This window comes from Taudactylus pleione, unplaced genomic scaffold (assembly GCF_031769625.1).
Source record: "Taudactylus pleione unplaced genomic scaffold, aTauple2 ptg000845l, whole genome shotgun sequence".
NCBI lineage: Eukaryota > Metazoa > Chordata > Amphibia > Anura > Myobatrachidae > Taudactylus > Taudactylus pleione.
The window spans coordinates 2,338,477-2,353,945 of NW_028285247.1; the positions used below are offsets into that span (position 1 = coordinate 2,338,477).

The following is a 15,469-nucleotide window of genomic DNA, read 5'->3' on the forward strand; positions in this document are numbered from 1 at the left end:
TTACGCGTTGCGTAATGTGCGAGGAATGCGGAGAGACAGCGGGAAAGCCAGGACTGGCTTTCATGTAACCCTCAGAGATGGGCGGCGGTGACTCATCACGTTTTACGTGTTACGCAATGTGCAGGGATTGCAGAGTGGGTGTCTGGGTGAAGGACAGCAGGAAAACCTGGACTGGCATGGTCATGAAACACAGGGATAGACAGAGGTGACATTATTATTATTATTATTATTATTATTATTATTATTATTATGATAAATCTGTTATTAAACTATCCACAGAAGACTCCATCTTATCACAAGATGGTGTGTCTTTAAATATTCATATCTTTAAATGTAATATTGCACAGAGACTGATTTCTGCCGAGCTATGAGCTGAAGAACCTTGAATGTATAATCATGCAGATGGTGTTATGAATAAGACTGTGTATCTTTACCCCCCCTAACACTCCCACATGTACAAATAACAATGACTGCTATAGTGAGATATAATGTGTGAAAATTCTGATGTTGCTAATGTGAGAATACTGCTGTATATTATTGTACATCATGCAAATATAGCCAGAGAGAATCTTGAAGCCAAGTCTGGTGGTGGTGATTCTGTCTCCTGAGATCTCAGTAATGCAAGGGTCTGACATACTAATGAACTTGGGCTGGTGATTAATTACAATAGATTGGTTGTGATCTTGTATTATTATTATTATCCTTTATCCACAAGTGTTCTGCAGCGCCTTACAAAGTGCATAAACAAATAATTTGACAACAGACTTAAGGTGCCCACACACATAACGATGTCCTCACGATACGATTTTATGGCCAATTTCCTCATGAACTTTCACGGGAGCTCCCTTGCCATCGTGATCACGATTTGGAGTTAAAAATGTCCAATCTGACTAAAGATCTATCTTGCAGCCAATGCATTGTATTCCAGATTGGCTAATCTGCCCTGCAGCACGGCAGATCAGAAGATGCGATGTACGACGAGCGGGGACGCGCATTGGCATCGTGCTCGTGAGTATAAACTCACGATTTGTACTTTTTTACCCGATTCGTCGTCACGATTCGTCGAAATCGGCCAGATCGTGTAAAATGTCGCTATATGTGTGGGCACCTTTACAGTCCATAATAGGACAAGGACATGGATAATATACATTGCTACATTAGTGACCATAACACCTAGATATGCAACAGAGCGTAAGCAACCAAGTGTTAGGTGCCCTGGTTGGGGGTAAGAAGTAGGTGAAAGTAAAGTAAGGAGGAGCACAAGAGGGTAGAGGCCCTTTCTATCACTTGGAGCTTACCGTACCGAGATTCCTATCTCTGATCTTAGGGCGGACACGTCGGGAGTGACCAGGACAGTGGATTCTGAGTTTAATTCCGGGATGAGTGGTATTCCGCCGGACTCCTCTGTTTTTTGACCTTCTATGTCTGCTTAAAGATTCAGGTACAGAAATCTGTGTATCTCAGATTCTTGTTTTTGTTTTTTTGTTTTTGCTTTGGGTTTTATTTTATGAAATGACATGTCCAATGAATCTTTAAAAATGTATACAGATTATAATCCTTATAGATTTTATTAATGCCGTCTAGTCGCTATAAAAGAAATTGCTTTCCAATCGCATTTGTAGTTCCAAAGCACAAAAAGTTATTTTATATGAAAAGGGGTAACAAATAAAGTAGATTAACAATTCAGATAAAATAACATAGAAAAATACATAGTACAGCTCATACATCCAGCATGCAGTCATTCAGTCCTGAAGCCTGCGGTCACAAAATGGAGATGACTGAGTGCTGGACTCAGGACACAGATATATATACAATTAAGTTTATATTGGAAACAAAGGAGACAGTTGGCAGGTTTTCATAGGACCCGGCTTCAAGCCAGTCTGGTCATTGGTCAGTTCATACGGTGTCAACAGGGGTATGGGTCAGTTCTCCAACAGTCTCTATTGTGCGTTTTCCCGCCGAAGAACGAGTTTAAACTGGCTACAACACTACATACAGAAAATGGCATTCTAATCAGTCCCTATTACCCATAACTAGTGTTTCTATCGGCGATCTCTTTGCCGATAGAAACGGATGTCTGCAAATAAACAAAGATTTAGTATGATACCAAACATGACATGTCCACTGTATTCTGAACCTTAGATCTCTTATAAATACATTTTACAACGTATTTATTAGCTAACAATACCTCTAATAACTCTGGTTATTATATATAATGTGTGGGAACCTATTTATAAGTGAGTGTGGGTGTGGGTGTGTGTGTGGGTGTGTGTGTTCGCATGTAATTGTGTTGAATTCGCACCGGCATGCAGTAGCGTGCTGTTCACATGCTGTCAGACAAGGGACGATAGTGACGACAGATAATAATTGTATAAATTATTCCATCCAATCATCTGACTTTGACAATTTGAATATGAACAAATGTGTTATTGTGCTTAACAGTCTGATAATTTGTTTCCATGATTAGCATAAGTATTGTCCTTTGATACATCTTGTGATCTTTATACTTTCAAAGTGAATAGACATAGAAGTACATTTTGTTTGTTGGTAGGTTGCCATATTGATGGAGATCTTCAGACTATAGTATTGGGCTTTGTTTATAATAACTTTGCCAATCAATCTATTTCCCAAAGGTAAGGTCATGGTGTGCCCGAAACTACTAAGGAGACCCACTTTAGTAACAGAAGGACCAGGGTTTTTGTAAAACCCACAGACAGGGTTTTTTGTAAAACCCACAGACAGGGTTTTTGTAAAAACCTACCGACCAGCATTTTTGTAAAACCCACAGAGCAGGGTTTAGTAAACCCATACAGAGCGGAGTTTGGTGAAACCCGCAAAACGGTTTGGTGAAACCCACAAAATAAGGGTTTGGTGAAACCCACAGATTAGAGTTTAGGAAACCCACAGATATGGGTAATGCGGACTGTAAGAGGTTTACTGTCCAGCTGTCAAACCCCCATGGATATTATACGTATAGTGTTAGGTCCTGGGGTGACAGAAGGAATGGAAATGGCACACTTGATCCGATTAAATTTACAACAGATACATAAATTACGATATGCAGTCGAGAAGCCGGCGGATCTAATCCCGACAGCCGGGTTCCCGACTGTCATATCCCGGCAAGGGTCTAAAGACAGGCGTCGATATGCCGACGCCTGTCATTAGACATACGCCGGGAGCCCGACGCCCACCATCCAGATCAAAGAGACGCCAAGTGCGGATAGCTGCGGGGGGGAGGGTTAGGTTTAGGGTTCCCGGGAGGGGACTTATGGTTAGGTACGGAAGGGACCAATATACCGGGGAGCAAACTTCATAGTAGGTACTTTAAGTCAAAGATTTCTAGTAGACAACCAGACACGATCCCCAACAGAATATTTAGGAACAGCCGAACATTTTCTATCAGCAAAGACCTTATAATTATGAGAGGCTTTCCTAAGACACTTATGTACCTGTCTCCAAATTCCAGAAAAATGTTGGAGGGTAGCTTTGGCTGCTGGAAAGTCCACTGTAGGAATTGATTGAAGCTGAGGAACTCGAGGATGCCGACCAGAATTGGCGAAAAAAGGACTTGCACCTGTAGCAGACGAATAATGAAAGTTATGAGCAAACTCAGCCCAAGGAAATAAATCCATCTAATCATCTTGAGGAGAAGAAATATACATTCTCAAGAAGGTCTCCAACTCCTGGTTCACTCTTTCGGTTTGTCCATTTGACTGAGGGTGATATGCAGAAGAAAACTGTAATTTAATTTGCAATGATGAACATAATGCCCTCCAAAACCGAGCAACAAACTGGACACCCCCCGATCAGACACTATCTCAGAAGGAAGTCCATGAAGACGAAATATCTCTTTGATAAATATTTGTGCTAATTTGGGGGCTGATGGAATTCGAGCCAAAGGACAAAAATGAGTCATCTTGGTAAAACGATCCACCACTACCCAAATAACTGTACACCCCCTAGACTCAGGAAGATCTGTAATAAAATCCATGGTAAAATGGGTCCATGGTTAGGTGGGAATGGGCAGTGGATGGAGAGGACCAACTGGAGACTGCCAGGAGGACTTATGTTGTACACACTTAGAACAAGAACGTATAAACTCTTGGACATCTTTTTTCATGGAACACCACCAATAGGAACGTTGCAAAATGAGTACATTTAACGAACCCCTGGATGTCCAGAGAAACGAGAATTATGAGCCCAGGAAAGAAGTTTACCTCGTAACTCTGGTGCCACAAATATCTTCCCAGGAGGAGGATCAGGAGAGATGGAAATTGGAGAAAAAGCCAGAGGGTTTATTATAGGGTACCTTTGATCCTCATTTTGTTCTTTCTCTTCCAACATTGAGCATGAAAGTGCATCTGCCTTTTTATTCAATGAACCTGGACGGTACCTGAGGACAAAATTAAAATGAGAGAAAAAGAGTGCCCAACGAGCTTGTCGTGGGTTCAGACAATGAATAGTTTTCAAATACAACAAATTTTTATGGTCTGTAAAAATAGTAACAGGATGCTTTGCACCTTTTAATAAATATCTCCATTCCTCCAAAGCTAACTTAATATCGAACAACTCTTGGTCCTCGATGGAGTAATTACTCTCAGCACTAGAAAACTTTCGTGAAAAGAATCCACAAGACACTGTTCTCCCATCTGCCGTCACTTGAGTCAAAATAACCCCAACTCTATAAGTGGAGGCATCAACTTCTAGCATAAATGGCTTCTCAACATCAGGTTGAACTAGAATGGGGGCCACGGAAATTGCATCTTTAAGAGTCTGAAAGGCATCCAATGCCTCTGGGGACCACACATTGGGATTAGCCCCTTTTTTATCATAGCAGTAATTGGAGCTACAATCGATGAAAACGCTTTGATAAACTTTCTGTAATAAATGGCAAAGCCTAAAAATCTCTGAATACACCTTAATGAAGTGGGCAAAACCCAATCTTGAATAGCCTTTAACTTCTCAGGGTCCATCTGAAGTTTGGAACCAGAAATGATATACCCCAAAAAGGGTATCACTGGGACTTCAAAAACACACTTGGAGATCTTACCATAAAACTTATTAGCTTGAAGACGACTTAATACCTCTTTAACATGGGTACGATGATCAGAAAGATTCCTGGAAAACTCAAAATATCATCAAGGTAAACAATAACAAACTGATAAAGTATATCTCGGAAAATTTCATTCACAAACTCCTGGAACACCGCAGGAGCATTACATAAACCAAAAGGCATGACGAGGTTCTCATAATGGCCATCTCGCTTGTTAAACGCAGTTTTCCACTCATCACCCTCTTTAACTCTGATCAAGTTGTAAGCTCCCTTTAGATCAAGTTTGGTAAACAGTCGAGAACCCTTAACTCTGTCAAACAATTCTGTAATGAGAGGCAAAGGATATTTATTTTTTACTGTGATCTCATTTAGACCTCTAAAGTCAATACATGGACGAAGACCACTATCTTTTTTCTTTACAAAAAAGAAGCCCGCTCCAGTGGCAGGTGAAGAAGGCCTGATAAACCCCTTTCGTAGGTTATCTTGCACATATTCCGACATGGCTTGAGTCTCAGGAACAGAGAGAGGGTATACTCGACCTTTGGATGGCATTTTACCAGAAATAAGTTCAATAGGACAATCCCAGGGATGATGCGGTGGAAGTTCGTCTGCCGCCTGCTCAGAAAAGACATCAGCAAATTCATGATAATGCTGTGGGAGAGAAGGTGCAACATCTACTTTCACTTCAGCCAATCGTACAACAGGAATCAAGCAATTTAATTTGCATTTAGGACTCCAAGAAAGAATTTGATAACAAGTCCAATCAATATGAGGGTTATGAAGAGTTAACCATGGTAAACCAAGAACTATATCATACATAGAAATGGGTAATAACAAAAACTCTAAACTTTCTTCATGCAAAGCTCCTACCCTCAACTTCATAGACTTTGATGCGTAACATATCCATTAGAAATTCTAGTCCCATTAACTGCAGAAAGGGAAAAAGAACAGGTTAATTTGACAACAGGAATTTTTAATTTCTGAACCAAAGACAATGAAATAAAATTGCCAGCTGCTCCAGAATCTAGCAATGCAGAAAACTCTTGACACGAAGAACCAAAATCAGGAATGCTCACAGAAATTAAATCGTTTTTGGAGGAAACTTTAGAAAGTACCCCTAGTTTGACTTCCCCTCCATCAACTAGGGACGATCGTTTCTCGGCCTTATTGGACATTTAGCCAAGAAATGTTCTGAGGATGCACAATACAAACACAAATTAGAACGCCTCCTACATTGCTTTTCAACTGCAGACAATTTAGCTTTATTAATTTGCATAGGCTCATCAGATGTACTATGAAAAGAGCAAGACTGGGGAAGAGAACTTTTAGAACACTCAGAGCGACTCCTCTGAACCCCTCGTTCTCGCATACGCATAATAGTCAATGAAATTAACTCATCCAAATTCTCAGGAAGATCCCTAGTCACCAACTCATCTTTAAGTCTCTCAGAGAGACCATTCCAATATGCTGCTCTTAATGCCTCATTATTCCATTTAAGTTCTGCGGCTATAGTTTGAAAACGAACCACATACTGACCAACTGGAGCTGTTCCTTGCTTTACTCGCAAAATATCCACAGACACTCATCTTCCAGGTTCGTCAAATATCCTTTTGAAAGTTGAAACAAAAGCTTGGTAATTAGACATTAAGGCATCATTTCTCTCCCATAAAAGAGAGGCCTACTCAAGAGCAGCACAAGACAATAATGACATAATATAAGCCACTTTAACACAAGAGGTGGTAAACCTTTGAGGTAATAACTCAAAATGAATCTCACATTGGTTGAGAAATCCTCTACATGTTTTTGGATTATCATCATAAGAGGTAGGAGTCGGTAAACATAAATGAGAAGCAGAAACCCCTGATGTACTTGCAACAGGAATCTTAAGTTTACCAAGACGTGTGGAAAGATCCCGTAGACATTGCAAAACTTGAACTTGAGTGTTTTCCTGTACTTCCAAACGAGCGGTCAAACCCTGAAGCACCTGTACCCCAGTAGCCTGTTCCAGATCCAGATTAATTTTTAGTTCTGTGCAAACTGTCATGGCTGCCGACACTTGAGACTCCTGGGAGGAGACAGGGCTACTAGGCACAATAAACTGGGGTGGCTTTAGGAATTACTTTTCATGCAATCTCGGTAGCACGGAATAAAAGTAAATAGAATTTATTCACAGGAGAAATATAATAGCAACGTCTCACATAAAGTCTCAACAACACAGAGGTTTACATAAGCAATAATGAGTATAGGAGAAAAACACCCATATATAGTCTTTAACACAGAAGAGCTAATATGGTAGGGAACCCCGAGTCCAGTATGAGGCTAACACCTCAGGATGGTATAGAGGAGCTTCACCAGGGTGGAACCCTGTAGTGATGGAGATCCGGAGCAGAGTGAACCCTGTGATGCGGTGAAAGACGGAGCAGAATTGAACCCTGAGATGCTGTGAGGTTGAAGCAGGGTTGAGCCCTGTGATGCGGTGAGATTGGAGCAGGGTTGAGTCCTGTGATGCTGTGAGGTCGGAGCAGGGTTGAGCCCTGTGATGCTGTGAGGTCGGAGCAGGGTTGAGCCCTGTGATGCGGTGAGGTCGGAGCAGGGTTGAGCCCTGTGATGCGGTGAGGTCAGAGCAGGGTTGAGCCCTGTGATGTGGTGATGTCTGAGCAGGGTTGAGCCCTGTAATGCGATGAGGTTGAAGCAGGGTTGAGCCCTGTGATGCGGTGAGATTATGGAACAGGGTTGAGCCCTGTGGTGTAACTAGAATCTGGAGCGGGGTTGAGCCCCGCGATACAATGAAGGTTGAAGCAGGGTTGAGCCCTGTGAAGCAGTGTGGTTCCGGGACAGGGTTGAGCCCTGCGGTGTGACTAAAATCTGGAACGGGGTTGAGCCCCGCGATGCGGTGATGATAACTGTAATGGTGCAGTTGACAACTGTAACGAAGATGGGTTCGATGTCACCAGGAGTAAGAGACAACAGGCAAAGTAAATAGTGCAGCAAAAGGTGAAACCACAGCAGTGGAGCAGAAAGCAATACTTAGACAATGGCTATGTTGAGCTCTTTAGTGCGGCTGGTAACTGGCATCAGAAGTTTAGCTGGAACATGAGTGGAGATATAGCAAAGTCCACAGCAACCCACAGGCACAGCAGGGATCTGGCAGGAGTCCAAGAAAGACCTGAAAGTAACGTTGCACAGACACTGAGACACAGTTAGTAACAGGCTTTATACTAGAGGTCTGTGATCCATAGGAAGTTCAGAATATGTGACCCAAATGGAATCAGGTTTGAAATAATGAGCAATCTAGGAATCCCACAACCTGACAACACCTTGGAAACAGATGATCACTTTAACTCTCTATCCCCTGTATGTGAAGAACGCCAACGATAGCTCCTCCAATGACCACAAAGGAACTTACAGTCGCAGTCCTGACAAGAAAGCAATCGGGCGGCCAGCAAGTAAAGGTAAGAGCTGGACTGGGGCCAGGACCAGTCTGGGGGCACTATTTAAGTCTGGGGGCACTGCATAAGGGACACTATTAAACCTGGGAGCACTGCAAAAGGGGCCAGCCTGGGGGCACGGCATAAGGTGCCATCCTGGGGGCACTGCATAAGGGACACCATTAAACCTGGGGGTACTGCATAAGGGACCAGCCTGGGGGCACTGCATAAGGGGCCAATCTGGGGGCACTATTTAAGCCTGGGGCACTACATAAGGGACCAGTCTGGGGGCACTACTTCAGCCAGGGGGCAATGCATAAGGGCAAAGTTAAACTACAGGGGGCAATGCATAAAGGGGAAAACTATAGGGGGCACTGTATAATTGGCACTTTTGACTGAGAGCCAGTGGGGAAGCAGCCTGAGACCTGTCGGGCTGGATTGGTAAGGGAGATACCCCTTTTCCCGGTGCGTGCATAATTGCGAAGGCCCCCAACTGGCAACTTTTGGATGCCACCCGGCTGGAAAAAATTTCTGGGGAGAACACTGAGGCTACTGCCCATTTAAATTAAATTTAAAGCTATCATGTGTGGCCAGTTAAACAATACCCTTTCAGATCAGATCAAGTAACCAAATAGGTAGAAGGTTACAGGTTTAATACACTAACGGTACCTAATCTGGACACCTTGTTGAACGGCATACCACCCACCTCATAGTGTTTTACTGCCTTCTAGTCCCTAACAAAAGAAGCAGTATGTTTAGTCTAAACTGCCACAAGGGTGTTCTGCAAGTTCTAATGTTAAGATTGGCTGTTTGCCAGTGCAATCATAATCGTTATACGATATGCGGATGATTTAGTGTTGATTCAGAGCAAAATTATTTGCATGAAACAATAGTATCAAATATTCTGCACAAGTAAAACAGAATTATAAAGTATTTAAAAATAAATTGCAATCCATACAGAAAAAAAATATTTTTTAGGTCATCATCAATCACACTGTCTTTCTTTGTAAGTTTTAGCTTAGTATGATAATTCAGAAAGTAGATGTCCAAACAGCCTAAAGCCATTTTGAGCTTATTTACATGTTGTAGGGAATGAATACTTTATGTAAATGAATTGTAACTTTTGTATAATGCAAATAAGGGATTGATACAAAAGAATCCCCTTACATTAACATATGAATAAATTGAAGTTTATCATGTTATAAAACAAGATATTGTTGGTGCATCAGCATTGGTATTACCTGATTATAGTATGCCATTTATACTGTTTGGTGATGAGTCTAACTCACATGTTCAGGGAGTCCTTGAACAATCACTTGGTCACATGGAAACTCTTGTCACCTAGACCCTGTAAAGTGCTGACATAATATTGGAATACCCCTTAAACCTTATAATAATGGTTGACTCCTGCATTTGCAGGTTTCAAAAGATGGAAGAGTATAGTGATAATATACAATAGTGACAGTGCCAAGGAGGACACTGAAAATATACAAACTTTTAATTTTCCTGATCATAATTGTATTGAACTAATAAAGCAGGAATCATTGTCCTTATTTAATGTTGGCTACATCAGAGCACTGTCTACTGCATTCCAGTTATCCCAAAGGCTTGTAGTTATTAAAATGAGAGTACACTTGAGAGACTATACTTGAAGCTGAAGACAATAGACTGGTAGACCAGGCCGTACGTGCTGCTGTCATAAGTCACTGTTCCCAAGGGCAACCCTCTTATGTGGTAGATCCCGCCCCCAGGATTGACTTAAGTACCCTCACACAGTTCCAGGTACAAGCTCCAGAGGCTGAGAAAAGCAATGCTAGGAGCTAAAGATAAATGGTGAGTGGGGGAAAGGTCAATGTTTAGGTCTACCAAAAACACTTTACCCAGTTGTGGCCCAGATAACACATGATGAAGTGCACTTGGGGAAGGATACAATGGTGGCAATCACCAACCGTAATTGGATAGCTCCGGGTTTTGCACAGACAGTACAGACCTTTATAACAGGATGCCTAATAAGTGCATTGGACAATCCAGGTAAGACTGTCCCAACTCCTTTGAAAAAGTACTCCCCAGACTCTGTTCCTTATAAAGGATACAAATTGATTTTATACCACTGCCCAAATGTTTTGAATGTGATATCCTCTTATATGAGCCTCATCAGTCACTAACCCGGAAGGTAGCTGTGTTGGAGGGCAAATGCAAAGACAATGGCCAAGGTAATTAAAGTAATTAAGAAAATAATTTTCTTCAGTGTGTTAAGAAAATCATGATGAAGGTCAACTGCAGATATGGTGTACTATGTATCAATCTTACAGAAACAATTAACTAAAATACATGGGTGCTTTCTTCTATTCCAGTCCTTTATCTTGATACAGGTATCCACTGTTTACAACCAGGAGATTGGATGATAATTTGGAAATATACCAGGAAGGCTATTGAGCCCAGATTTTAAAATTTATTCCAAATCCTGATGAGTACACTTATTTCAATGAAACTTCATGGGAAGGACACATGAATATATGCCTTCTATTGCAAAGTCTTCTTCCATGGGGAGTTGGAGTAATTTAATATTGTGAATAGATACATGTTCCTAGGCCCCAAGCCTGACAAAGGCTTGTGGAAATGTATATTTTGCTTTGCTATAAGTTTAATTTTAGCTTTAAAACTTTGAGTTGTTATCACAAGTATTAAGCTGAGTAACTGCATATATAGTTTTATATGAAGAGATGAAGCAGTAACAATATCTAGACTCAGTATATAGTATGTTCACCATATAGAAGCTTTAGCCAAATTGTTTGATAATGTTACAAATGAAATATTTGATGTGCTTAAAATGATCTCTAATGAACTGCAATTTAAAGTAAAGGTTATAGGACAGTTTAGACTGATCCTTGAGTGCCTTAAAGCTGCTTGATAAGGTATGTGTCCTACAGTGAGACTAGCCTGCTGTAATGTATATAGCTGATAACTTTTCTGACCTGATACATGGACACGTGAAGAAAATCAATGAACTGAAAGACCAGTTTAGGAAAACATAGTAATCCAGAGTATGATCTTGATGATAATGAATGGTTTTCCTAATTAAACCCAGCTAAATGGTCTAATGAACTTAGCAGATGGATATCGGGAATTCTTTCAATTATGATAAAGGTTTAGCTTTGTTTGTAATCATTTAGATTGCTATAAAACTTGCTATTTTTATGATTAAGTAGTTACTTACACTTGACTGTTGTTTCTCCAAGGAAAATACACTAAAGGCCTTGATGATAACTCAAGTCTATGATAACATCTATGCCTAAGGCAACATTCCAAGTTGTACCATTTGTGGAACCAGCCTCATTGAGGAAGACAAGCAAACATGTGTACAATGCAAGACTATCATCATTTCCCTGAATATTCATGACAAGATGGACAAGATAAAAGACAATTAGAGAATGAGGACCGTGGACTTGCTTTATAGGGAATGGATCAATGCATAATCCTATGTATGGGTTCCTGTAGATGGAACATATATATAAATGTACCTATACTTAGTATAGCAAGATTGTGTTCCTCTTAGGTAGATAGTATAAAGTTATGAATAAAAGATGGGAAAATTATAAATCTGTTATTAAGCTATCCACATAAGACTCTATCTTGTCACAAAATGGTGTGTGCCTTTAAATATTCATAGCTTTAAATGTAATATTGCACAGAGACTGATTTCTGCCGAGCTATGAGCTGAAGAACTTTGAATGTATAAACATGCAGATGGTGTTATGAATAAGACTGTGTATCCTTACCCCCCTAACACTCCCACATGTACAAATAACAATGACTGCTATAGTGAGATATAATGTGTGAAAATTCTGATATGTTGCTAATGTGAGAACACTGCTTTATATTAATGTACATCACGCAAATATAGCCTGAGAGAATCTTGAAGCCAAGTCTGGTGGTGATGATTCTGTCTCCTGAGATCTCAGTAATGCAAGGGTCTGACATACACTAATGATCTTGGGCTGGTGATTAATTACAATAGATTGGTTCCAATCTATCAATCATCATTTATTTATATGGCACCACAAGTGTTTTGCAGCGCCTTACAAAGTATATAAACAAATAGGTGACCAAAGACTTACAAAAGTACAATATAATACGCTGCATGACAAGGACATGGATAATATACATTGCTACATTAGCGACCATAACACCCACATAAGTAGCAGAGCTTAAACAACCACATACCTCCCAACATTTGTCGAGGATTCGGGACTTCCGTGTGCCGGAGATGCGTGCCCAAAAAGGGGCGTGGCCTGATGGCTCGCCCCCGTTTACATCACTAAGGGGCATGTCCAGCATCTCTGAGATGGTGGGCTGCACCCAGGCTTCTCACCGTACTGTGAATAGATGCTGTACGCAAGCGCACAGCATCTATTCTCGCTTTGCATACCCGCTGCTCTGCTGCAGCGGTGTATGCTTCCCCCAACTTCCCCCCCACTGCAGGACACTGCTGACCGTGGGTGGGACAGCAGTACAGTCCCAGAAAAACGGGACTGTCCCGCTGAATGCAGGACAGTTGGGAGGTATGCAACCTAGAGGGGAGTAAGAAGTAGATGAAAGTAAAGTAGGGAGAAGCACAAGAGGGTAGAGGGCCCTGCTTGTAAGAACTTACATTCTAAAAGGGAAGATCATATACAAAACAGAAAGAAAAGAAAAAAAGACTGAATGGGGGCACACTTGAAAGGGGATTTACTATTATATTATAGTTAACTTCTATTATATATTATATATACATGTAAAATATAGTGTGTATATAATTGTATTTATAATAAAAAGTTAAGTGTTAAATATTTATTAACAGTTTCTTATACAGCACAGCATATTTCTTTGCGCTTTACAATCAGAACATTAATAGAACAAAACTGGGTAATAACAGACAGATATATAAGAAGGAAGGCCCTGCTCGCAAACTTACAATATATAGAGAAATAGGCATTGATACACAAGGATAGATAGTCAATCCCCTTTCAAGTATGCCCCCATACAGAGTCTTTTTTTCTTTCTGTTTTGTATATGATTGATAATATACGACTCTGGGGAGCACCACTGACCGACCAGATGACTCTAGAGTGGGTCTTGAGAGCCCATTTGAATGATTGTAGAGAGGTGGAGAGTCTGAAGGGGAGAGGGAGATTGTTCCAAAGGTGCGGAGCACTCTTTGTATGAAAGTAGAATGGGAATACTGAAAAGAAGAATATACACACTTGAGCGCTCCTCCTCTGAAGTAAATGAACTCAATTACCTAAAAAGCAGTCCAAAAAAAAAATAGTCCAACTGATCTCTTAAATAACGTTTGTAGATTCTTTTGATGGAGTATTCTTGTTTGTACACTTTCCTCCAAAAGAAAACACGAAAAAGTCATTTTTCAACACACTAGTATACAACCCCTTCAGTGTCAAACAGCACCTTCAAACAAATCAAAACAAGGGATCTCTCATAGTTAAGTATTGTAAAATGTATTTCACGTTAAAAATAGATGCATATAATCAAGGCTGTGGGAGTCTGCCACTACCTGGAACCTTTGAAGGGACCTGTCACCAAACAGGGAAAGGTGAACTGCTTTTAGGGTAGCATACCACAATAAACCTTTTCAGAAAGGCACAGTGTAAAAGCAATAGGGGTTATATGCTACCCTAAAAGCAGTTCACCTTTCCCTGTTTGGTGACAGGTCCCTTCAAAGTTTCCAAGTAGTGGCAGGCTCCCACAGCCTTGATTATATGCATCTATTTTTAACGTGAAATACATTTTACAATACTTCACTATGGGAGATCCCTTGTTTTGATTTGTTTGAAGGTGCTGTTTGACACTGAAGGGGTTGTATACTAGTGTGTTGAAAAAGGCCTTTTTTATTTTTTCTTTTGGAGGAAAGTGTACAAACAAGAATACACCATAAAAGAATCTACAAACGTTATTTAAAAGATCAGTTGGACTATTTTTTTTGGACTGCTTTTTAACTAATTGAGTTAATTTACTTCAGAGGAGGAGCACTCAGGTGTGTATATTCTTCTTTTCATGCTAATTTGGTGATGTGTGTAGGATACAAATTCTTGAGCTGCACTCCTGATTCATTGGAGCGCTGGTGTTATATATAATTTTCAGAATGGGAATATTGTTTAATATTTTGATTTGTTAACAAGTCAGTTTTAGAGGATGTTGACTTAAATATATCCTTGTATACAAATCCCCTGTATTTTTGGATTTGCTAAACAAACCTTTTACCTTTAATTCTAAAAGGGAAGGGCAGACAAACAGGTGTGACACAGAAGGCAGTAGACGGGGTAGAAGGAGCATATAGCAGCAAGCTAGGATGAGAGCTGGAGGGCTTTAATGAAGTAGTGGGTCTTGAGAGCCCATTTGAATGATTGTAGAGAGGTGGAGAGTCTGATGGGGAGAGGGAGATTGTTCCAAAAGTGCGGAGCAGCACGGGCAAAATCTTGTAGGCGAGAGTGAGAGGAAGTAATCAGTTGGCATGAAAGGTGGCATGCATTAGTTGAACGAAGAGGGCAGACAGGAGAGTGAAGGGAGATTAGATCAGAGATATAAATGGAAGAGATTGGGAGAGGGCTTTGTAAGCGAGGGTGAGAGCCTTGATTTGGGTTCTGCAAGGGAAGGGGAGCCAGTGGAGGGCTTGTAGGAGAGGGGAGGCAGATGTAGAGCGTTTGGAGAGGAAGATGAGCCAAGCAGCAGTATTGAGGACAGACTGGAGAGGAGAGAGATGGGATTTGGGGAGGTCAGATAGGAGGAGGTTACAGTAGTCCAATCTTGAGATGACCAGTGAGTGTATGAGGGTTTTAATAGCATCCTGGGTAAGATAGGGTCTGATCTTGGAATATTTTTGAGATGAAAGCAACAGGACTGTGAGAGGTTCTGAAAATGTTGTTTGAAGGAGAGGGATGAGTCCAGGATAACTCCAAGACAGGGCACTTTGGGGCTAGATGAGATAGTTGTG

General features: G+C 40.9%; 1 long non-coding RNA gene across 2 annotated transcripts; it reads left to right on the forward strand.

Moving 5' to 3' along the window:
- Positions 1-129: 129 nt before the first annotated feature.
- On the forward strand, positions 130-13,198 carry LOC148474399 (uncharacterized). 2 transcript variants are annotated; one of them, XR_015872884.1, is made up of 3 exons: positions 130-205; positions 1,328-1,441; positions 10,836-13,198. It is a non-coding gene; the product is annotated as an uncharacterized LOC148474399 (long non-coding RNA). The 2 variants fall into 2 exon arrangements; XR_015872885.1 differs by having other exon boundaries at positions 11,721-13,198.
- The last annotated feature ends 2,271 nt before the right edge of the window (positions 13,199-15,469 follow it).